The 24,258-nt window shown below is 37.3% G+C and overlaps 1 pseudogene; it reads left to right on the forward strand.

The window, feature by feature from the left end:
* Nucleotides 1-24,258, forward strand: part of LOC116888589 — a 64,163-nt pseudogene that overhangs the window by 34,438 nt on the left and 5,467 nt on the right.

Here is a 24,258-nt window from a genome sequence, read left to right on the forward strand (position 1 = left end):
TTTGGATACAAAGTATGATAAAGAATGCAAATCACTGCTTTGCTTCCCTTAGCGTGTGGTCTAGAGAGACCCTTAGTGTCCCTTAGTGCTAGGGACAATGCAGACTGGAAAAACATTGTGGCATATGTTGTATTATGTAGTGTCAGCTGTTTAGCAGCATCCTTGGTCTCTGCTAAGTGCCAGTAACACTTCCTGTAGCCAGACAGTTGGTGACTACAGCCAAGGTTGTGGTTCCAATTAATCTGTCCAATCAGCTATGCCTAAAGGGGACCCGGGTTGAGTAGCCATAGACAGCATGCTACAGTCTGAACCTCAAGCTGGACAGAATGAGATAAAAGTGTTAGTGATCTATACTGTAGCTGCAAGATAAAATCATGTCTGTAACGACTAAATATCCTATGGCCCAAGGGGTAGGGACAAAGCTCAGTGGTAGATGAAGCTCAGTAGTAGACGAAGCTCAGTAGTAGAATAATTACCTGGCATGCACAAGACCAATCACTCTGTGCCCACAATTCACCAATATACAGACAGAAGAACACTTAATGGCCATTTCGCTGCAGCCGTGAATCTGAATATATTGAGATGTAAGGTTGTCTCAGACATGAGCTTATTTTTTCTTTTTACAAATTTCCAATATATAAATTCTAACATGAGAACCGTGATCATATTCCCAGAATACTCAGTGGGATGTGAACTACTTCAGGAGAATTTGCTTCTACAATAATGAAAACAAAGAATGGGCTAGCTGCATAGCGATTGATAACTTTTAATTGTATTTATTATATATTTGATGATTTATTGCCCTTATTTTCGTATTTTATCTTTTATAATTTCACAGGTATATATTATATTATATTACATTATGATCATATTCATTGCCCTGATATTTTCTCACCCTATCCAACTGATCCCTCCTCCTTCCTAACTAGTCCTCTTCCTATGTCCATGTCTTTTATTTGTGCAATTCTTATGCAGGTATGCACAGATGCTACGTGTTCTTGTGTGCAATGGACATACCATATGCAGAAGACAGCATCTTACAAAATTATTTCCCAGCTTCAAGATCTTATACTCTATCCACTCGTCTTCCTCAATGTCCCCTAGGTTTTAGAGGAACAATATAAATGACTTATAATGGCTTTAGTGTGGTGGTAAAATTTAAAAAGAGGTTTCTTTTATCCTGCACAAGATCAGGCACCATAGTGCCACATGGCATCTGTGGGATATTTTCATCTCAGTCAACAAAGTATCTCACCCGCTAGACTCAATCCCATATCCCACTGCCTATGGCTACTCTCTAAGCCCAGCAACAATCTCTCTACCCATCTAGTTCCCAATCACTCTACTTATCTAGTTCCCAAGGCAGGTTGCCACCATGCTAGACATACACGTCCCAATTCCATGCTGGCCCAATGTGTCCACCCACCACACACTCTCTCGAACTCAATTAAATCACCACATGAAAGAATGCACAACACAATAACCTCTGATCTAATTGATAAGATATAATTTGCTCCAAAAAGAATACAAAGCCCTGTACACATCCATTCCTTAAGAGTAATCATAGCAACCTGTAGATGTGCAGAAAGAAATCTTAACATCCGCTGCCATTCTCTCTTGGTTGCTATTCCTCTCCTTGCTCCAGTCTCCTTCTCCTCTAAAAATTTTCTCCTGACCATCCTTCCTTCTTGTCCAGTGACAGACCTCGTTCTGTCATGTACCTGTCTTCACCCGCATAATGACTTCAGCCTACATTTCACCCTTTTGTCTAATAAAAAAACTTTTCTCTTAAATATAAGCTAAGCATAACTACTATCATTTTGTAAATTAGAAGCATAAAATATACCTAACACCCAGTCCAACATTTTATCAGTTAAACAGAATATTTAGTTATCCATTCCAACTTAAGAAAGGTTTAAAATCTATACTTTAGCCTGGCTAGTTTGTATACTATCTGATAACTATATAATTAAATATGTATTTTCAAAGTTAAACAACCTAAGTAGGCTATGAGACTATAATCAGTCTTCAACCCTGTCAGAAATCTGAGAATGACCAAATATCTATAAATATAGGAAGTTTAATATGGCTTCCAGAACTGAGAGGTTGTAGAGACAAATCTCCACTAGCACAGTCCTCTTTTAGGAACTTGTGAGCACAAGTCTTCAGTCTTCTGGCCCAAAATGAACTGACAGACTCTTGAAATGCAGAAATCTTGACGGGCTGATAATTCTGGTTTGGCAAAGATTATCAGTCAACTAGTCTGCAAAATGTGTCCCTTTTGGACAGTATTAGTCTGCAGATGACATAGGCAGTTTCTGCCCAGTGGCTGCCTAGCCACAAAGTATTACCTCACCTAGAGGTACAGATGTTCAATTTCTTTGTTAAATCCACGAAGTGGGAACTGTTAGGAGCATATATGTCTCAACGAAAGATAAATAACTTTAAATGTTATATTTTGTGGATTTCTGATGTTTTTGAAAACTATCTATCCATATAAGGTAATCTAGACTGTTGTCCATAAACTATTCTCAGCTATTTCTGATGAGAATATTTTAAAAATACTCTAATGGTGAACTGGGTGCCATGAATTTGTTATTTGGCCCTTAATTTCTATGTTTAATTAACTCAGAAATTTGTAATGGCATCAATAGAAAGTCTGGTTCCAAACCATGTATTTTTAAAATTTTTGTAACAAATAAGTTCTTACCAAGGTAAAGATATGATTTTAGGTTAGTTACCAAATGAGATTAGGGCTGTACAAGTCAATCTAACTAATTTCTCCCTGTTAAATTATGACCATTTCTAAATTCCTCATAAAAACAACCTTAGAATAATCACTTTCAGACCCCCAAAAGTCCAGTGAATCAGGCGACTACTCTTCAATAACTTCTTCAAGCTGTACGTGGGCACTGAGATATCCTTAAGGTGGGGGTAAGGAGTAGGGAAAATGGAGCAAATGTTGTAGCCTGATGTGCCTGTCTTGACTGGATCCAATTGAAAGTCCTTGAGATCAGGAATCCAAGCAGGTACATTCTGTAAAATATATTTCTCAAGAGAAAACTTTAGAATCTAGATCTCTTTTTGTTTGATTCTCCTGAATTTGGTTCTTCAGGTGGTCTCCCTTTATCAAATCTGATCCATAAGACTCTGGAAGGTTTCCAGAGCCTAATCACCCTTTTGAAAAACACAAAAACAAACTCCTTTCTCCCAAAATACCATGTTCTTTAGTCTGTAACCAGAAAAGCTTGTATCTTGCACTCTCTCCCAGAGGAATAATGTAACCACAAAACTCAAAGTCACACCCATTATGAAGATTAAACATTTTTTTTAAAAAGTAAGTAAGCTAAACAATAGTGTATGAACCTGCTTAGGCTTTTCTAATCTGTCATGTCAGGAAATTAAACCGAAATTCCTGTGGAGCCCATGTTAAGAGAACCTGAGCTTCCTGTTGTGGTAAATATCAAAAATAACCACAAACCCCTCACTAGCCAGCATCATCGAGCCATATGGCCTTTAGCAGGGTAATTCATAAAACAAATTAAACACCTTCTATCAATTCTAATACCAATAAATAAACAACTTATCAAACCAGAACTTTAGCCCAAATATATATATCAAGCTCTTCACCCAGAGCCTCAGATTTTTTTTACTAATAACTTCCATAATATATGTCTGTAGTCACTCTGCCTGGCGTATAGACTTCTATTTTTAATAACCTTATTAACTTTTAAATATCACAACTCTCTACTTGGAGTCAGTGACTAATTTTCCTTAAGTTCTGAACCATGGGTGAAAATCCCCACATGATTCAGGTAATCTCTGTACTCTCTTCTTCTTAAAAGCAAACTTAATCACCTTCTAATAGTAACTGTCATTAAGAAGCAGCTTGTCTAACTAGGATTTTAACCCAAAATTCCTGTGGAGCCCAAGTTAGAAAGAATATGAATCTCCTGTAAGATTTTCTAAACAACGTTTGTTTTAAAAGCAGATTTTAACCTCTAACTCTCTGAGCTGTCAGTCTTATCACAGCAGGGGACCTAGAGTCTGTGAGCAGACCACCCCCATTCTGTTCCTTTGTTTAAAGATCCCTTGCTTGGACCATCATGTGGCTCAACATGCTGCTGGCCCCCTCTTACTTAGAAAAATCAAACTTTCTCTCAACTCTTAGGCTTAGGAGTGGATTCTTGCCCAACACGTTGGTTCACCACCTGTTGTGGTAAAACTAAATAAAAGGTTCCTTTTAACTGGCACTAGCAATTAGCTACTTTAGAGCCATCCCCATTCATGGGGGGAGATATTCCAAAGACATTCCATCAATGACACGAGTTGTGGCTAATAGCAAAGCTATGTGCAGCATACTTTCCTGTGTATACATGCATATCTATGGTAAAGTATAATTTTTAATTAGGCAGAGTAGAAGATTAACGAGAATAACCATTAATAAACTCCAATTACTAAAATGTACTATGATAGAAACCATTTAAAACACATGACTCTCTTACTTGGTGATTTTCCATTTAATTTTACTGTAGTTTGCAGTGGATAAATCAAACATTGAAAAGTGAAGAGAATTATGAAGAATTGATTATTGTTTCACTTTGCTTTACTGTAGGATAATGATTTTGATGTTGGGATTGACATATAATGAATATGTTAGGTGGTTCTTTAGAAAGTACCCTTTCAAACTATGATATGAAGCATGTATTTTTGGGGTTTTGTGGTTTTTGTTATTTTGGGTTTTTTTTTGGCAGGGAGAGATTGTTTGCATTCTCTAAGTGAGTGAGCGTGTGTGTGTGTGTGTGTGTGTGTGTGTGTGTGTGTGTGTGTGTGTAGATTCAGTAAAAGCTTGGTGGTATTCTGTATTGATACACAAGAGTCTATTGGTGGTTCAAAAGAAAGAGCTCATCATCCTTCCTTCTAAAGAGAAGAATAGTAAGTTTAACTGTGTGGTTTGCTCTATGAGTCAGCTTTGGTGTTTAAAAAACAAGGTATTCTAGAATTAACTGAAGAGTTACTCTATGACAGCTCTTCAAACATAATGCCTTGTCCACGTCAACACTGGAAGCCATTGCCTGGCTATCTTGGGAAACACAACCTTGGGATGACTGTGTGCTGATGTGGCATATTTGTACGCAGTTCACATTATTTCCTTCCCTTTGAATATTAGTGTTTATGTTAGTAACAGATGCACATGTGAAAAATCATCACTGAGATTCAAGAGGGAAAGAAGGAAAACAGGAAGCTGTGAATGACCTCTTAGGTTAAGTTATCTAAAATAGAAGAACAGCTCTTCATAGATGACCTGCTCTTCTAATAAAAAAAAAGTGATTCACAAATATTTGATATGCTATATTAATCAATCCCATCAGCATGAATCATGTCCTGCATATTTAATTGCTTGGTATAAAAATGTAAAACAGATCATATGACATCTCTTTATCCACGCTCCAACTTAAAATATGTCCAAATAATTTTTGGTTTCTATATGGAAACTAATTTAAGGCTGACATTGGTTTGCAAATCATAATTTCATGCACAAGATTTCCAAGTCCCTAATCTTTTGTAGTTTAATTATTGGGCAAACAAAAGAATAGTCACTATACATGAACTGTGAAGTAAAACTTATAAAAGACTATTTTCTGCAGTTTCTATTTCACTTCACATTAAGTATTAATACAAAAAGTAAGAATTAATTACATGTACAATTTTCCAAGGAAATGGATTCAATACTGCCATTAAAAGCCATCCTTATGGGCTATGAACATCATTAAATAGGAAAGTGGTTGCCACACAAGGGTGAGAGTCTGAATCAGAATCTCAGGACCCATGGTATAAAAGCCCAATTTGGTGGTGCGTGCCTACAACCCCAGAAAGGATGAGGTGGGAGGTGGAGACAGTGGATTCCCTAGAAGCTTACTACCCAACTAGCCTGAAAATCTTAGCAAATTTCCAAGCCAGCCAGGCATCTGGTCTCAAATGAAAGGTAGTAAGGATCTGATCTGAGGAGGGAACCCGAATTTTTCTGATCTCCTCATGTGCATATGCAAATTCAAACCCCCAAGAACATGGACACAAAAATGTATACAGACAGACAGACACACACACACATGCAATGCATGGGCATGTGCACACGTGAAAACACACACACACACACACACACACACACACACATGCTCATATACACACATGTTCATAGACACAAACAATTACTAGAGATGAGAATGCAGCCCAGGCTAGAGAACTTTCTAAATTACAGCACAACTTTTGATCTAAATGATAACAGTATTAAAACATCATGAAATATACTAAAGAAGAAGCAACTTCACGGTGTTTTAAATTAGACTATCATGCTACAGTGTATGACATGAAATTGGAGTGGAGTCCACAACAGCACAAAGGAAAGAAAGCTGGGCAGTTTGAAAGCTATTTAGAAATCCAGGAGGAAAGCAGTGGTACCATGGAATGATGATTATGGTGGAAGCAGAGAGCGTAGATAAGAAAGAAGACAACATGAGGGTAGTATGGGAAGATGATGAAATAGAAATGAAATATGAAAAGGAGATACATGTCAATGTACGATGTTCAGAAGTCTTATTTGCCACAAAGAGCAGACAACCCTAGTAATTCAAGCAAAGTCTAGTAAGCAAAGAGTGGGAGTGAAACATGCTTTGGAGACATACATTGATGTGTAAAGGATCATTGATGAGTGGAGGACAAGTAAGAGCTAGAGATTGAAATGAAGTGTAAATTCTGGGGAAAACAATGTCCAGCATGGGACTAATGGAGTGGGTGACAAAGATGGTATACAGGTAAAGGGTGGAAGAGGAGAAAAAGACAAGGGTATACGAGAGCAGAGAGTCATGTGAGCCATGGAAGTGGACTGGCAAGCCACTAAGTTTTATGGAAGACTGGGAGATTAAATGTGAATCAAAGTCAACAATAGTAGAAAACAACCAAGAGTAAATGACAAAGAGAACTTTGTGGTGTTAAGCTTCAGCTACCGGTAGGAGGATGGGGCTAGAAAAGGTATAGTGGGGAGTAAAGGGGCAAATTCATCACCTTTTACCCCATGTTTCATGAGAAGAAAGAAACAAGCACGGCTATGGTGGAACATATGACTCAGATTACAACGTAATACTAGTTGTCCCTAGCCACAGCACAGTGAATCTTAAGTAATAGTTTGTCATTAAAAAATAAACTATTATCAAGTTTACTAGCTTGTCTTTGCAAAGGATCTCCAGGTTTCTCTGACATCCTCACCAAAAAAAGCAAAAAAAGGTTTGAACTCAGATGAGGCTTTACGCTACCAATGCTTTATTGGCTCATAAATAACATTTCCCCCAATAGCTAGCTGTACTTTTAAGAAAAAAACCAGGGCTCCTTCCTACAATGTTATAAAGACCTCAAGACAACATCCCATAGTTTGGAGCTTGTTCTACTTTGTGAACCTTATGAGAGTCCTTGGAGAAAGCAGCAAGAAATTAAAGAGGCCACATCAAAATTCTAGCATTAAAATAATAAGCTCGGCCCTAACAGAAGCCTGCCATACCAGAAACAATGACAACAAAACAACCAACACTTCATGGCTATGTCTTTCAAATGAGATCAAAGGAAGAGTAAATATCAGGAGAAAATGACTTCAACTGTTTTTTTTTTAATTTGTGTTCAATTATTACAGTTTACCAACCCAGTGATATACTTTCAGATACTAAAAATGCTAGTTGAGCGGAGCTGTAGAGAAAGCTCAGTGGTTAAGAGCATGAACTGCTCTTTCAGAAGACTCAAGTCCAGTTTTCCAATCCCACAGTTACATGTAAATCCAGCTCCAGAGGATCCAGTGCTCTCTTCTGGCCTCTGTGAACACTTGCTTGCACACACACTCACCTACAGATAGATAAATTGTAAGCTCCAAAGTCAAATGTCGTTATTTCCCCAGAGATACCAGAAATCACTAAATAAGACTGATGGGGTTTTCTTATATGGAAAAAAATGTTTATGGGAGGACCGAAGAGCCCCCATTGTAGAACAAGTCTCTGTCATGCATATGCCTACTTTAGCAGACCCGTGTCACATGATCTATTTCAAAGTCCTCTTTGCTGTTTCTATCCCCAAGCCATACCTCTATGTTTTAGGGCTGTCCAAACTTTGTGAAGAATTTCTGATTATTATAAGAAACCCTCCAAGTGCACTGGAACTGATCTTTGCCTCTAGTTTTGCTGGTGATAGGAATGTAGTAATAATCTTATCTCAAAAAAGAAAGACATAACATTTTTGATTGGCATATTCCCTATAGTTCACTGATAGAGCAAGATCCTCTGAAAAAATCCCCAGATGAAGTTAGAATATTTTACTTCAAAACAAGTTGCATCTTTTGATAAGATCAGAGGTGTGTGCCTTTAAAGTACCATTTCTGTTCTTAATGGAGACTTGGCTATTAGCCTGGTTTAAAATGTTACCACGGATCAAGTAGGAGAACCTTTTAAAGGCTCTTTTCACCTGGTTTAATGTTAGCTTTTTGCTAAAAGAACAAATAACCTTGGAGTTATTTTCCCTTGGTCATTGCAATTTCAATCATAGGGCTTATAAAAAAAAAATAGAGCTCTCCTCGGTTCCAATTTGCTGAGGCTGCTACAAGATATAATTTTGAGTCTAACAAGAATAATGTACTTAATTGAATATTAATACTTTCTGTATAAATCTAAAATGATACTAATAAAATGTCTACCTCTGAGTATTTAATATATATGGGTACACATGTATTGTCCATATATATAATACAATATATATTTATATATAATACAATAAATATATATATATATATTTAAGAATTCTGTATTGTATTTTTCCCCAAATAATCCCTAGTAAAATTTCCATAAAATGTATCCTGGGTCTCCAAGAATCTGTATTATAGTCAAGCCCACTTCTGTATGTGATCATCAGGAAGCCTAAGTATAGATCATAAAGGGACTGCTGTAACCCGGATGGGTGGAAATAGGAGGTAGGGACACAGAACACAATGGGAGGGAAAACAAATTTCTTAAAGTGTTCCTAAATTGCTTTTCTGCCCATTAGGTCATTATTTCTTACACTGCCTTACAGTATACCTTAAAGTTTATTGACTGACTTTCAACTGTGGATTCATTCATTTCTCTATTACTCACATGAGAGTCAACATCTTACAATTATTTCCATGTTTGATTCTGCACGTCTCCTCCCTACCTCAGAATCCCTTGTGAGAAAGGACTTGAGATCTTTTACAGCACCTCTACCCTTAGAATTGTGAAACTTGACGTAGTGAATAGTAGGTGTCAATCAATGTTTGTTGTGGTTTTCTTCTGCTTCAAAGACTTCTTTTTTTTTTTTGTTTGTTTGTTTGTTTGTTTTTTCTTTTTTTTTTCCCCGGAGCTGGGGACCGAGCCCAGGGCCTTGTGCTTGCTAGGCAAGCACTCTACCAGTGAGCTAAATCCCCAACCCCCCTTCAAAGACTTCTAAAGCATATGAATAGAAGAGCAACACTTTACAGAGATGTGTGCTCATGAACATGAACTACTGCTTATATTCTGTTCAAATGTTAAACTTCTTAGTAAAATTATTTCCTTTAAAACAGATTTGAGTACCTGAAGAAATTATTAGAAATATTAGAGACCTGTATTTCTAAAGTGTGAGTTTGTACCTGCTAGCTGCTTTTACTGAAATGGAAACTTTGAGCCATTTTGCTCAACAATACAAAGCCACCCCGGTATGCTGATTCATGAATCAATTGTTTGGAAGACAAAAATTTGACTGTATCTGCTTTTCTGGATTAGCGGCACCTGAACATACTCTCCTGTCTGGACCTTCCCTGAATGTAAATATTTGATATTTTCCTTGCAGAATTCATCCCACAGGCATTTGGAATGCCCTTATCCCAAGTCATTGCTAATGACCGGGCATATAAACTGAAGCAAGATTTGCAGAGGGAGGAGCAGAAGGATGCATCGGATTTTTTGTGTCTTAGCTCCTCCCATTTGGGAATAAAAACAAAACAAAAGAACTCTCAAGCAGTAACTCATCTCTCAGCTCAACCTCAGAAACACCAAATGAGTCTACATCCCCAAACACTCCAGAACCAGCACCCCGGGCCAGGAGAAGGGTGAGTTGGCCAAGATCTTCTCTGACTCTGAAAATACTGAAAATGAGCAAAGTTTCCCTTTGAATCTCTGCTATCATATCAACTGGACACATTACAGATAGCAGTTGCACTAGGGAATAACCTGTAGTGTCCATGTGGCAATTAACACTCAATTTCCCTCCTGGTTAACTTTGTACACAAATATTCAGCACTACTGCCATTAATGCTGGTCTTTTGCTATCTCCTGCTGTCTTGCTAGACTTTCTGCTCAATCAGACAAATATACCCTACCACCTATGGGCCACATCCATACAAGGCTTGTTCTTGAACATGAACCACTTTATGCTAAATTCAGAGTCTTGAGGCCAGGGTCCAGTGTTTTTGTTAATTTTTTTTTCTGTACTATTCTTAGGATGTACCTGGATCAATGAATTAACTGCAACATCTCAAAAATCAATGATTTAGATTTTTTTCTTGTCAATAGAATTTGTTCCCCTCTTAAATAGAGCTGTATAAGTCTATACAGTCTTGTTCAAATCCATGCTGAATCAATGTGGTGCCAGTGATGCAATGGCCATTAAGTTCTAGGCTCTGGGCTCCTTGCCTGTTAATTGCAAACCTACAAAGCTGAGTTTGCCAAGCCACATGGGTGGTGATCAGCATAATTACTGCATGTTCCCTGTCCCTGAGAGGCCTTTCCCTTTCCTTTAAGCTTTGAGCTGGAAATACTTGTCACCTCCAGTTATTAAAGACTGCCCTAGTTAAATATAAAAGCAAACCTCCATTTATAACGCACAGTGATTAATCAGCTACCAACATTTAAGAGTTATTCCAAAGTATAGGAAGACTTAAGGCTCTACTACTATTTTATGGTATTGACTATGACTCAAAGAGGAAAAACTGAGAAAATTATGGAATATTTGAATTTTCCAAATGAATTGGTTCTTCTAAGCCTTCAATTGTCTTAGATTGTTTATACATTCAAATAACAGTAACATAAAAATCTCTGAAATAGAGATGTTTGAGAACCTAGGACCCAGGCAGTGGGCTTCCTAAATGTCTCTTTTTCTGTACGGACCCCACCAGGACTCTAACAGGTAACTTCTTACCACATACTTCATCCAGGATGGATGGCTATAATTTCCTATATATTGTTGGGGTTTCAGGCATATACCACAACACCCAGTTTGAATCTGCTTATGTTTAAAATGTACTTCCTAGAGCTATAGTTGGAGATTTTTTTTATTCACAAGACTTCTATAACTTTACCTCATTTGTTGAGTATGCATTTCATGTTTCAAAAAATGAAGTGGTTGAATCAAAATATTTTAATCATATGTTTCCCATCTTTTGTCTTCCACTTGGAAAAGTCTGTGTATTAAAGTTGTAACTAACAATACTTACCCTGTATTGTGGAGATTTCCTAACTCGTTCAAAGTGCATTTAGTTTTTCCTCTTAATATGTCAGCAATATACAAGTATGTCAGCAATAAAAAAAAAAGTAACTACATCAAGCAGAATTTTCTTTTGAGAATTATGGTCCTCCATGAATTTGTATCTGATATTTCTGCAAGCAGCTGCTTTTGTTCTGTTGCCTGCCCTCTTCCTCAAGTCTGTGTATCACTTACAGGGTGCCATGTCCGTGGATTCCATCACAGATCTGGATGACAACCAGTCTCGACTGCTAGAAGCTTTACAACTCTCTTTGCCTGCTGAGGCTCAGAATAAAAAACAAAAGGCCAGAGATAAGAAGCTGAGTCTGAATCCTATTTACAGGCAGGTTCCCAGGCTAGTGGACAGCTGCTGTCAGCATCTGGAAAAACATGGTAAGTAGACTTGTCATCAGCCATCAGTGATCCAAGCATCAGTCCTATATTCAATTCTGTGTTGCTTTGAACAAGTGCTAGACAAAAATTTCCTTTGATGAATAAAGTGCACTGATGTAAGTGTTGTTTTAAGAAGTTACTGGGATCAAAAGATGAGGAAGTCTGGTACTATTTGAAATCCTCCAATCCTAAGAGTCCTTACAAGGGATTCTGAACAATCATTTTAGGAAAAGAATCACTTGTGTTGGACTAGACCCCCTTCAAAAAGCATAAAGTCCTGTGGATGTTCTTATACATTGAGTTTATTTACAGAATTTCTTTGACAAAAGTTAAGTTTTGACTTTGTAAATATCTACTCTTAATGTCTCCAGCCATCCCATTGCAATTTGACTCCTATTAACAGGATGACCTTAATATGATGAATAGTTTCTGAAATTTAGATATTTGGCTCATCAAAACGCCATATCTGTCACATCTTTATTTGCTATAGATTTACCACACACTGTGGACCTCGGAAAACTTCCTTAATTACTTATTTATTTTCAAGATAATATGCTTGCTATAATTTTGTAAGGCAAAATGAACAAGAGTTTCCTGGGCCTCTTGGTATAGATGTTCAGTCCCAGATACATAGGAGGCTGGGCAGGAAAATTTCAAGTTCAAGATCTTCCTGTGTTACAGAATGAGTTCAAGGCTTTCCTGGGAAACCTTGTGAAATTCTGTCTAAAAAGGAAAACTAAGAAAGAGTTTGGGATGCTTGTCAGTGGTATACCATTTGCCTAGAATGTACAGTGCCCTAGGTTGAATTCTCAATCCCACAAGAAAGAAAAGGAAGAAAAGGGGAAAGTACAAAAGAAAATGTGGACATTGTCATTTATTTCCTAATTATGAAGCAGAGTTTTGTAGAAAACTATGAAAGACGTATTGAAATTGCTTAATCAAGTCAATATGTGTAAAAATCCCTGGATGACTTAAATAAATATATTTAAACATTAGGTTTTGTTTGCAGGGCAAATATTTCATATATAGTTTGAATCTAAAAGGTAAGACTTAAGCTGATCAAATATACAAGGTTCTGTCTTTATTCAAGGTGCTCTTAAATTTCTTTCAGATGAATCTAGAATAGGATATAAGTTCAAATCCAAATAGATATTGACTTGAATATCCCAAACAAATATCAAAAATAAAAAACTTTGTAACTTCAAAAGATAAAGGGTTTTATATAGTATTTTACATGTTGTTTTTGTCATATTATGTGACCCTGTCTCAAAACAAAATAAGACAAATACAACATTAAAGAGCATTTCTTACTTAACATTTTATTTGCTTGTTTTTCAAATAACTGGTAGAGGACGCATGTCACTTTAGTCTTTTAAGTTTTTATCAAAGACCATTTTCCCACCCTCTTCAAAATTGTCCTTGAAAATTTTTATTAACTCCATCTATATTTACATACAAAACCATTCTTCACTTATATATCATTTCAAATGTCTCCTCTATCCTTACTGCAGAATTCCGTTAGCATCTCAATTCTCTAAGGAAGCTTTCAAATCTAAAAGAATAAATGGGAATCAAGGAATGCCTCTGTGATTCAGGTTGAGTTTAGGGTGTGACCCATTTCTTATTGTGCCTGTCCTCATTTCGTGATGGCTCTAATCCTGAGATTCGGGGACTTTTGTGTCTGGTTTCCATTATAGTTTCTGAGGAAAAGGGGAAAAAGATGATCACATCAGTTCCTGAGGCAGGCAGGACTCAGCAAAGTCGCAGTTCTTTGTAAAATCAATGTCTTTTTCAGTGTTCGCCCATTTTTTTTTTTAATGACTGCTTTAAGTCCTGGCTAAACTATTCTTTGGCTGTGAAGAAAATCATTATAAGGTTATGTCAGGAAAAAAAATGATCTATCCAAAGGCAGTCATTTGTCCTACCATTAAAAAAATAAATCCACGGGGTTTTGGATTTAGCTCAGTGGTAGAGCGCTTGCCTAGCAAGCGCAAGGCCCTGGGTTGGCTCCCCAGCCCCCCAAAAAAAAGAAGAAGAAAAAAAAATCCAATTCAAAATCCAAAATATATTACAATTGATTGAGGCACATCAGAATTTTTCCCCAGTAGGAAATTGCTATGATTGAAGGAATAATCTCAGAAATGGACATTTCTGAATAGCTTGGAGAAAGCTACCTAAATGAACAGTCCTACCTGTGTGACAGTTCCCCTCTGATATCTTGATTTTGTAGAAATTCAGATACTCAGAAGCCATCTAAAATTAAGAAATATAAAGTTAGGTGACGAAAATATGTATAAACTGGCATGTTTTTTTTTCTATTTTGCATATGAGTCATCGAGTACATTCATAACTTGTCTTTTTCTAAATAATAGCACATATCAGATTATTCTAAGTATTCTGTATGCATTAATTAATTAAATCAGTACATACATGTTGAAGGAGGTACTTAAGATCATTTTTAGAGGAAAAAAATATGATGCTGTATCCTACTCTGAACTGAATCTCATTCTAGATTTCCCAAAGAAGTAGAAAATATAAATTAGGTCAGGTGTTGGCCCCAGTTAGGAAGCAAATTAATAACAGTAATAAGACGATGGAGTAGATTCCTTACCCCCAAGCAAAGCATTCATAATGCAGTTGTAAATCAACAATAATCACCCACATGACACAATTCTCTCAAATCATCTGGAACTTCAGAATGAAACAGAATTGATGAATGGGATGTTCATGCTACTGTGTTATCGAACAAAAAATTAAAAAGTAAAAACCCCTCGGAAAATCAAATAAAAAGTGTTAATACTTAGTGTTGGAGGAATATCTCAGTAGTTAAGAGCAGATACTGCTAAAACAGAGGGCCCGGGATCAGTTACCAATTCCCACAAAGTAGCTCCTCTTTCCAGACAGGAAGGATGTGGTATAACATATGCATGAAGGCAAAAGAAGCCCATAAAATATGCAAAGGATTAAGAGGCTGAGAAAGAAGATAGGGAATGGACACCCTTCACAATAGTCCCAAAAAATATAAAATATCTCGGTGTGACTTTAACCAAGCAACTGAAAGATCTGTATGACAAGAACTTCAAGTCTCTTAAGAAAGAAATCAAAGACGGTCTCAAAAGATGAAAAGACTTCCATGCTCATGGATTGGCAGGATTAATATTGTAAAAATGACCACGTTGCCAAAAGCAATCTACAGATTCAATGCAATCCCCATCAAAATTCCAACTCAATTCTTCATAGAAATAGAAAGATCAATTTACAAATTCATTTGGAATAAGAGAAAAACCGAGATAGTGAAAACTATCCTCAACAATAAAAGAACTTTTGGGGGAATCACCATCCCCCAAAAGCTGTACTACAGAGAAATAGTGATAAAAACTGTATGGTATTGGTACAGAGACAGGCAGGTAGATCAATGGAATAGTATTGAAGTCTCAGAAATGAACCCACACACCTATGGTCACTACCAAAAGAAGGAGAAGCCTTTGGTCCTGCGAAGGCTGGACCCTCCCATGTAGAGGAATGTTAGGGCGGGCAGTGGGGAAGGGGTGGGTGTTTGGGTGGGGGAAATGGGATAACATTTGAAATGTAAATAAAGCATGTCCCATAAAATAAAAGAAAAAAGGTAGTAATACTTAATATCAAAACGCAAAGAAATTTATCATTTTTGAGATAAATCAAGATTCATTGATACCATATAATATTGTAAACGGTACATACAGAATGCCTATGACATACATAAAGACCCTATGAAGAGAACTGCCAAGTATTTTCTTTATTGTTTCTTGATAGAAAAATATGTCTATAACATTTAAATTCTTTCCATTAATATACTAGTTATCCTCTTTCAGTCACAGGTGATAGAAACCCAAGTGGAAGTAGATTAAGGAGAAGGTCCCCCTACAGGACTCAGTACCCTGTAATAAGTATTTATTTGCTGAGAGTCTGAATGCAAGATTCAAGTAATACTATGAGGGCCCCTTGTTTACTGGCTTTCCTCTTAGATCAACTATATTCATGTGGTTTCAAATGGCCACTAGCACTTTGAATCTAGCACCGTCATACCTGATTATGAAGAGAAAATGGACTAACAGTAAAAGAAGAAAGAAAAGAAGAGAAAAAAACTAGTGATGAAGGGTCTTCAAAAAATTGAAGCCACCTATGGTGCCACATTCTTTTTACTACAGCATTCGGGAGGCAAATACAGATGGACCATTGTGCGTTAGAGATCAGCCAAGTTCACAGAGAGAGGCACCGCCTCCAGAAGAAAAAAATGGAAAAAAAACCCTGTGTTTTCTGAAGGAAGAATACATATATCAGACATCCTTACCCCTGATTATCACACCTGGTCATAAAAACCTTGTGATTTATTTAACTTTCATGTTATTGGGAAGATAAGGGAAGAAGAGACCCATATAAATGGCATTATATAGTATCCAAATCTAGAGAGTAAGGCTATCACAAGAGAGAACTCAATGCTATTTCTTCACCAGATCAATAGTGTGGGGAGATTTAAAAAAAACAGAGGAAGAAGAAAACACAAATTAAGATTCACAATTTGGGAACCCGATCTGGATGTTGTCTGAAAATTCAATGTCATTAAATGACTATTGTTGAAATTTCCAATCTGTGCAAGTGAGATTGTTGGATTTTTTTTGAAGATCATATTTTTAAATAGACTTTTATTATACTTTATTTTATGTCTTTGTGTGGGTTTGAGATTATCCTTGTATACCATGTGCATGCAGATACATGCAGAGGATACCTACAAATAGTTATAGATAGATGGTATATAGATGACATAGATTTATAGGTGCATAGGTACATAAATATAGATACAGATACAGATACAGATATAGATATAGATATAGATAAAGATATGGAGAATGCCACTGCTCTCACTTGATGGTAAGACACAGTTTTCATATATATACAATTTTCTTGTAAATGTCATTTAAAATGGATACAGGATAGTGAACCTGAATTTGCTCCAAATTCACAAGCTTGCTTTCTATTATAAATAGTCCTACTCTGAAATACCCATGTGTGTATCTTTGTTCACATATATATCATCTTAGACTCATGACATATATTTAGAATTATAGGGCTGTTGTCTATAAAGAAGATCTCTCTGACCTATAACATCAGTAATCACACAGGGGAAAATATTATCTAAAAACATTTAATGTAAAAAAAAAACTCTGACGTTGAAAGGTCCAACTATAGATCTGGAGAAGATGAATAGGATGCCATTGAATACTATGCAGTCACTGCTGGTCTGCATGTCACAGCTCTGTGCAAACATTCTGCACTGTTTCCACATTGATTTTATTTAGAATCCCAAGCATAAAAAGAAAAGACTTTTTGATTTTATTTGCTTATTTATAGGCCTCCAGACCGTGGGGATATTCCGAGTTGGAAGCTCAAAAAAGCGAGTAAGACAAGTAAGTGAACACTGAATGTTTTCTGTTTCAGCTGACATTTAATGGAATTACTAGGTAGAAAGTTCAAGTATATGTAGATTTTCTTCTATCTTTTCCTTACCCTCTGACTGACAATAATATAATTAAGACCCAGGAGATGAAACACCACTCAGAAGCTTAGAAAGATGGGTATTGGGATGAAACAACTGAAAGAAAATGTCTGGACATGTTCATTCTGTGCTTTGCTAAAGGAAACTATTTGATAAAAATGTCTCTGAATCAGGAAAAGTAGGAGATTCAAAGCATTCATAACTAATCAGCAAGTGATAGTAAATAGAAAATAATTGTGTAGTGGCCAGTTTTACCAAAATATGACAGGAAAATGTCTTACACACTCATTTACTCTGGTGCTCCATTTATGCCATTACTTTTGCAGAAATAAATGCTTTATAATATTCTATGGAAGCATTGGTTTGTTTATTTATCTATTTATTTATTCTTATACTCCAGATTTTCTTCCCCTCCCAGTCTCCGACTGTTCCACATCCCATACCTCCTCCCCACCACCCCCTCCCCATCTCCATGAGGATGTCCCTACCCCTCACCCCACCAGACCTCTAAACTCCCTTGGGCCTCCAATCTCTAGAGGGCTAGGTGCATCTTCTCTGACTGAACCTAGACCCATGAGTCCTCTGCTGTATACGGGTTGGGGGCCTCATCTCAGGTGGTGTATGCTGCCTGGTTGATGATCCAAGGTCTGAGAGAACTCAGGGGTCAAGGTTAATTAGACTTCTGGTCCTCCTACAGGGCCATCCTCCTCCTTAGCTTCCTCCAGCTTTTCTCTAATTCAACCAGAGGGGTCAGCATTATGATAAGACTATTCTTTATTTTTTCCAGTCTTTCTCTACATTCCTGTGGTGGGAATTTGATATTAGATTGTTAAAGATAGCTTCCTTTGATCAGATAGGTATTTGGGGTTGTGATAGCCTCATAAAAAGCCAGAAGTCCTTTAACAGAACTCATTTGCTGGCTAAAGACAGTTAGAATTTTTGATTTCTCCTGTTGTTTGCAAGAGAAGGAAATAAGGAAACCAACAATTTAAAAGCTAAGCCAGGTAAAAATTTCAGTTAAAGGAAGCTAAAAATTACTTATTCACATATTGAAGTATATACCCTATCAATGCACCTTTTCATTGTTAAGACAAAGGTTTTTTCTTTTTTTCCTGACTGGTTTATTTGTATTGTAAATAATCACAAAATATGAATGAATATTTAACATTTTACCGCTGCACTTGTAAAATGGAAAAAATGGAAAATTGTTCATCAACTTCTAGGTCTCACACCTGTGTAAAATTAAGGAAAACTTTTATTAATAATATCTCATTGAATCATCTCTCCAGTTGTAGTCCCCTTCATCCTTTCTTTGTAGTCTTATAGAGATTTAGAAATTTAATTAAAGATCGAGAGTGGGGGGAGAGAGGAGAGAGTTACCTGTGTGTGTTACATGTGTGTGTTCAGGACAGTATCATGGTGTATCTCAACTCTGTTGATGGCAGTAGTGCTATGGGCATCCTCTTCTTTCTGGCTGTCTTGTAAATGCTGATGGAAAGTTGTCTCGAGTAATTGAGCAATTGAGGACAGTGATGAGTAGTTTTACCAGGTAGACAGATGATGGTTGCCAGCAATTATTCCTTAACATCTTTAGATCCATAAAAATGGTGGAAAATCTTTGTGCAGGAATTTACTTAAGGATTACTCACTGAATGAGATGCAATTAGTGGTAACTCGGGACTATATTTGAGTATGACATATGCTTTAAGTCACTAATTTTTTGTTTTTATGGTACTTCTCCATACCCTGCACTTTTTCTTCAAAATGCAAGAGCTAGGGCTAATGGCTCTTGGTGTGTAAGCATGAGGGCTGGAGTTCAGATTCCCAGCACCCACAGAAAAAGCATGGTATGGCCATATACGTATAACATCAGCATTAGGGGTAAGCCAGAGCAAGCACAGACAGGATCCTTTGAGCTCAATGACCTCCTAGCTTACTGCCACAAAATGGCAAACTCTCCAGCTTCAATTCAGTGAATGACTTTGTATAAAGAGCATAAGAAATCCAGTGATAAAAGAAAACACCCAACATCATTCCTTGACCTCTATATATCCTGGACTGACAGAGGGAAGATGGGGGATATAACCCTTGTCATTTGTGCTTCTTACCTGTTTCGTTGTATCATTACTAGTTAACAGGGTCAAGGCAACTTTTATAAAGACTTTGTTTCTTTACTTACAAGTGTGCAATTGTACTTTGAGGACCTATAATGGGGCTTGGATCACAAAATGAAATGAATTAGATGAATGAATGAATGAACTAAATAAGTCTCACAGAAGTTTATTGCACTATCTACCCATGCATAATAATTTATACAACAGAGAACAATGCATAAGGGACATCAAGCTGTCAGAGATGAAAAGCAGAGCATGATATTATTATCATTTCTGCCACATTGTTACCATGTTTTTCTGCTTCTCTCCATGTTAAGAGGCTAACAAATTAAAGATAACTTTCATTTCAATGTACAATCTTTTAAACCTTCGTCATGCTTATCTCATCTACATTATTAGTGTTGTGATTTGCCAAATAATCCTGAATTTTTTGGTTGGTATTCTAGTAAACTATCCAAATTCCAATATGATGTGTTTGGTGACATGCCCAAGTGTTGTGTAATAGTTCTCTCACATTTTCACTTGACCTAAATTCTCTTCTAACCCTCAGCCCTTACTTAAAACTTCCTGATTATTATTAGCTACTCCTCTAGAAACATCATTAACAACAAATCCACAACTAGCTTTGTAATAATGCATTCATATATAGGGGAATATATATATAGATGCAGATACAGATATGTATTTATAACTAGTATGTATAGAGTCTATAGCTCAAGATAATATGTGGCTTCCTTTTTCTACATCTTTTGATCTGCGCAGACTTAATGCCAGACACTGTCCATGAAAATACTTCTCTTTGGTGAGCACTAAACACTAAAATTAAATGGTTCTAAGATATCATTGACTACATGAAGCTTCTTGTTAAATTAGCCCTATGAATCTTATGTAACTGACTCTTGAACCATTGATTTTCCAGTTGCGTGAGGAATTTGACCGTGGGGTTGATGTCTGTCTGGAAGAAGCACAGTGTTCATGATGGCAGCCTTGTTAAAAGGGTTCCTCAGAGACATACCTGACCCCCTTCTCACAAAGGGAGCTATACTGCATTTATCAACACTCTCTGTACATGTATGGTGCCAGATTTGTGGAAAGTATCCTGGAGAATACCATGGTGTCCAATTCACTCATAAAATCTCGTTCTTGTGTTTTTCAAATACTGTTTTTGCCTTTATTGGTCTCTCTAATGAATGGGCTATTTGAGGGATTTTCTAGAGATAAGCCCAGGGAACCACTAAGAAGAAAGCTGGACTAAAACAAATGGGAAAAGCCAAGAAGAATTTCAGATGTTTTCAAATGACCTCAGGAAAGTAGAAAATGCTATAAGTTGATGCTTTGAAGTGCTGGCAAGAGTTTGCATTAAGTCAGTGCCTAAAAGTGAATCATGGCTTCTGGTATAAGGAAGGAGGGAGCCAAAGAATTCAGAGTAAGACAGCAGTGAGCATTTCAGTGGAAGCAAAATGGCACAGCTCAGTCAGTATCCCTGCTTTCAAAGTAGCTGTCTCTGGCTATTGCCATAGACCCCAGAGAAGGAGAAAAGATAAGGAGGAGAAAAGAAATGACAAGAGATGTATTATCCTGCACACATCTCTTCTTGCAAGACAGTAATTCTGATGATATTGTGACTGGGAAAGAAGACAATGTCTTTGCCATAAATGTCTTGGGTATGTCCAACAAAAGTCTATTCCTTGTATATTGTTCCTTGTCTACAAGTAAAGGTCCTTAAACACATTATAAAAGATTTCAGAATATCCACCAATTCCCAACCACTGTTAGTAGGTATTTATCCATATGCACTAAAATCCATTAAATTAGTCTGAGTAATGAATAGGGATAAGTTGCATGATGGAAATAAGGCAGATGGAGTTATCGTTCTCATGATTTACCTAGATGTCCACCTCGTCTCTATATTGTAGCTCTGCTGCTAAAGTAGTGGGGAAAATGTGTGAAGACACTGAGTGGGGCTGTCCTAGGTAACCTCTTTCTTAATGTAGCAGAGAGGAAAATTGTCCATAGTTCCCCCAAACAGTGTCAACTCCTCTTGGTATTACGTAGAGTGTGCCTCTCTCTTCTTTCTCTAGTGTTGGAGCCTGAGGAACAACTGGGCACCTTGCAACTCCTCATCTACCTTCTACCTCCCTGCAACTGCGACACCCTCCACCGCCTCCTACAGTTCCTCTCCATTGTTGCCAGGCATGCTGAAGATAATGTCAGCAAAGATGGACAAGAGGTATGCTACCAAGAAGGAGTGACTTCCTTTCAGGTTTCCATCCATTATTCTGTTACTGTTATGGCAAAAACCGTCAATATGACCATACATTTCAACTGGGAATCACACCGCCCCAGCACTTGCACTAGTTACATGTCTCTTGACTTCAACAACAACAACAAAAAAGAAACTTAAAGAAGGAGGGCTTTGTTCATCCTACAAACCAAGAACCCACAGTTACCAGAAAAAAAAGCCCAGGTGGTCACAGGGGTGTCCTACAGTGGAGAATGAGGGACAGGTGACTGCTGACAGTCAACATCTTTTCTATATTTTATTAGTAGGAACCCAAGCCTGTGGAATGATATCACCCACATTTAGAGTGGGTTGTCCCACCTCCATCTAATGTAGATTACACATCACTGACATGCCAAAAGATTTGTTTTTGTGGCCATTATAAATCCAACCACAATTTCTCTGACATTTATGTAATAGTGCTGTCCAGTGCCTTCTCTCAGAGGACAGTACCTGAAAACACATAAGCTTCTGACTTCCTTGCTGCTTCAAAGATTTCTCCAAATGAGGCTGCCTTTATCCTTAAAGATGCTTTACTCAATACTAAACTTCCACTTGTGAGGGGAACATAAACATTTAGCTAGAGAAGAATTGGAAATGTGTAAAATTAGGGTGTGGGAGTGAGAAAAATTCTATTCTTGCAACTGGCTTGACTTGTTCAGCTGTCTTGGAACAAAGCATGGCATCCCCTATTATCTCGTCTGCATTACTGTGGAGAGGATCTTTTACTCTTTAAACCAGGCCTCCAAAACAGGCATTTGCTGAATGAGATGAGCCTTCTATTCTGCTTTGAAATTGGGTATAGGGAGGACTAGAATTTCTGGCCTTGGCTCTTTTATGGCAGTGCCCCCATGAAGTCAACTATTAAGGGCACATTTGCAAAGTCCTATGGACCACTGAGGCATGTTCTAGTGGGAACTGGTCCTTATTCAGGACTAGTGTGGTCCCTCTTCCCATATGAAATTTTGGGGGTTGTGGTTCCCTTAGGTTACACTCATACTTTCAAGAGTTTTATAGTTTCACCATTAGTCAAAAGACACACTGCCTGCTAGCTGAAACCCAATTAAATCCTCACCCTCAGAGGAGAGCCTGGTTCCTTCTTTCTTTTCTCACAGTCACACTTCTCCCTGACTTTGGTTTCTCCTTGAGGCCTCAAACCCATTAATAGGTTAACATGCACAGTAAATCAACAAAAGTGGCCAGGGGCATTCCAATCTTAACCATATGTGCTGTTGTTTAGGTCCTTATTAAGCAGAGTTCAGCCATATAATGGACTCAGTTCCATGCTTGTCAGATTTTGTTCCCACTGGGCATGGACATGGGAAATTTTTTCACCATAATTCAGAAAAGCAATCCTTCATTTCTCCTGCTACTTCCCACCAGGAGTGTGAGAGCGGAACTTGAACTTTCCAGAGGTAGCCATTTTTCTCTGTAGAAGTTATAATTAGTGAAACCCTCACTGGCTTCAGGTTTCATCATATGGCCCTGACACCTTATTTCAGCATACACAGCTCTTCCATGGGTATGCTATAATTCTCATAATTGTTGCATAGTTACATTATCCGTCTGGGTGTCAGCTTTTATGGACAACAGAGATAATGGAAGCCGTAAAGTCTAGTGGCTGAGTGGAAACAGAACCCTGATTGGAAGGTATGCCAATTGCCTCTCTGGTGTTCCCTAAGTACTATGTGAGAAAGAGAAAGCTGGGTCTTGGGTGATTGAGAAAGCATGGGGGAAAGCACAAAGTCCAGTCAACTTACTACTATATCTCCTTTCAAAAATGTTTGCCCGGAAACCGGGAAAGGGAATAACACTCGAAATGTATATAAGAAATACTCAAGTTAATAATAATAAAAAAAAAAAAAAAAAAAAAAAAAAAATAATTTTCAGACACACAGTTTTCAGTTCAAAGCTCAACAGAGCTCCATTACTCATGAGGCAAAGAAGACAATATAGATTGAAATATAGACTAATATAGATTAAAATATAAATGAAAATATAGGTTAATTTTAGCCTGCTGGCATCCTAGTTACTATTTACGACTCCTTCTAATCAGGTGTTGGTTTTGTGCCATAGTAATTAATCCTTCTAATAAGCAAGATAACTATCATTGTGTCCACTTTTGAGGGGTGGAAACTGAGAGACAGTGGTTAGGTAACTTAGCCCATGTTCTCCAGGGAGCTTCTACTTATGGTAATATAAGTGACACATTCATATAGTTTATGACTCTGGAGATGTGCCATATACCCTGTAGTTAACTTAGATTTGCAGACTTTTTAGGACAATACCCCAGTAAGTAACAGAGAAAAGCTCTTGCAGAAGGGTCTTTCATCCATCTATGCAAAGTCATCATATAGATAATGATGATAGATCATGATAATCATAGTGAC

Source organism: Rattus rattus, chromosome X, assembly GCF_011064425.1.
Source record: "Rattus rattus isolate New Zealand chromosome X, Rrattus_CSIRO_v1, whole genome shotgun sequence".
NCBI lineage: Eukaryota > Metazoa > Chordata > Mammalia > Rodentia > Muridae > Rattus > Rattus rattus.